Source organism: Montipora capricornis, chromosome 13 (assembly GCF_036669925.1).
Source record: "Montipora capricornis isolate CH-2021 chromosome 13, ASM3666992v2, whole genome shotgun sequence".
In the NCBI taxonomy this organism is placed as follows: domain Eukaryota; kingdom Metazoa; phylum Cnidaria; class Anthozoa; order Scleractinia; family Acroporidae; genus Montipora; species Montipora capricornis.
In genome coordinates this window covers 13,056,536-13,059,035 of record NC_090895.1, presented here as the reverse complement: position 1 = coordinate 13,059,035, position 2,500 = coordinate 13,056,536, and positions in this window count along the sequence as shown.

Genomic DNA, 2,500 nt, shown 5'->3' with positions numbered 1-2,500 from the left:
GCCTTGCTGAAAGAGCTACAGGTCATGAATGTGCATAATGCTTTTATACGCTGGATAGGCGCCTTTTTGACTCAACGGCCTCAGCGTTGTAGAATTGAGCGTTCCTTATCCTCCCCCGTTTTTCCCCTTGGTGGTATTCCCAAGGGGACTAAATTAGCCCCTATGCTCTTTGCAATCCTTGTTAACAGATTAGTTTCCTCCTGGCCACTTCGTGCCAAGTATGTAGATGATACCACCACCTGCGAGGTCGTGCCGCGGTGTAGCCCGAGTTATCTACGAATCTTAGTTAACGAAATCAATGAGTTAGCAACTTGTAGAGGCATGCGACTTAATCCAAAAAAATGTAAGGAGATGGAGATCAATTTCTTAAAACACCAATGCGTTAACCTCCAGCCCTTGGTGGTTGGTGACGCATTAGCCAAGCAAGTTGACAACTATAAGCTCCTAGGGGTCTACAGTAGTTCTGACTTGTCCTGGAATAAGCATGTTGACTTCATCGTTAAGAAGGCCACCAAACGACTATATTCATTAAGGGTACTCAGGAAGGCTCTTTGATCCGGTCTGTTCTAGAATACGGCGCTCCAGTGTGGTCCGCCCTTCCTGGGTGCCTGAGTAACGTTATTGAGTCGGTGCAGAGGAGAGCATTAAGGTTAATCTGTCCCTGGTTGAATATGAGGCTGCACGTATTAGCACTGGTCTTGTCTCTCTTGAAGCCCGCCGTGCAAATCTGTCAGCTAAGTTTTTTAGTAAGGCTAAGGAGAACCCACTTATAAGAGATGTTATCCCTCTGGTCACTCAAGTTGGGTCAGCTAGAGGTGTAAAAGTGAACGCGCGTACCGAAAGGTCTAGGAGTTTTATCACTATGCGTTTTATCACTATGCGTCCACACTGGTGGTTACACATTTATTCAAGTCAAGCATCGGAGGGATATAAACTTAAAGCTTAGTGTTTATTTTTAATTTGTTTTAAGGCTGCATTTTTCTCTGTATTGAAATTTTTGGCATATCTTTACAAGCTCTGATAAGGTTGCATGATGCCTGGAGGACCTATGGCTAGAACATAAGCGAAAGAAGAGAGAAAAAGAACGCAATTTCTTTTTCTTGGGCACTATAAAACCGTTTGTTATTTTTAGGAATGCGTTATTTCAAGTGGATGCGTATTTTTAAAAAGTGGTATAATCGGTTTTTCCTTTGTTCAGAAATGAAACTCGATTTTTTTATTCTAAACAGGACTTAAATAAAAATTATATGTACTCTTTTAGACAAAAAGAAATAGTTAATTTGTTTGTTTGTTTCTTTTATTCAAAAATGCGAGCAAAAAAGTGCTTTTTTAATCGTTTGCCCAACTGTTTTTTGATTTGTCACGACAGTGACAAGAAAATTTTGCCCTTATGTTATAAACACGTAATCGCAATGAGTTCTGGTAAAATCAGGGATAAATTGCACTAGCTTGTGTAGTATGGTCGTGTAGCCGTGTCGAGCCACAGGAAGCGCGCGAAAAATGAAGCCTCGTCTATGTTTAGGTGAGTCAAACTAGGGTGATCCTGCAATCTAATCGAAAGCCAGTACCTGATCATCAGTCAACTTTAAAAAACAGCGAATCTCGATGAGCTCTAAACTTGAGCCCGCAATATGGTCACGTGATACTGGTGCGCGGATACCTTGTTTTGACAGGTGTCAATTGACCAAAAACTAGCGTGAACTGGTCACAGTGGTATACATGGAGGGGTGGACGTACGGACGTATCGACGGTCGATGACATCATAGCTATAAAACCAAAATTTCTCGCATCGATGGGTTACCATATTTTCTTGATTATGGTGCTCCACTCCGCGCGCGCGCCTCCGCTATGACACTGAATTATATACAAAACACCGGCAAGTTCTGGGGGAAATAGCCAAAACGGAATCTGATAAGGAAAATACGGTTCTTAAATAATTAGCAAAATTTAGTGAGGAAATGGATAAAATAGACGAGTGCAAAACAAAAGGTTTTATCATTAGATCCCGAGCTAAGTGGTATGAATTAGGTGAACGGAGTTCGAAATATTCCTTTAATCTAGAAAAAAGCAATCATTCAAAAAAAAAAAAAGAAACGATCAAAAAGCTGGTTAGAGAACATGGTTCAGTGGTATCAGATCCATTTGATATATTAGATATGCAGAAGGAATGTTATAAGAAATTATTAAAAAAAAAAAAAAAGAGCATCTGGTAATTGACTTTCTAAAAAATGTACTCATACAGAGTTTGAATGAAAAAGACATGAATTCACGTGAAGGATATTTAAGCCTAGGTGCGTGTAAATGCTCTTGATTCAATGAGTAGGAACAAAAGTCCAGGTAATAACGGTATTACAGTAGAATTTTATCAAAAATTTTGGCCCTGGTTTGGGAAGATTTTAGTAGTTTCCCATAATTAACTATAGTTACGAACATGGCGAATTATGCACTTCCCAAAGGAAAGCAGTAATTACCTTTCTAGATAAAGGAAAATATTGGACCT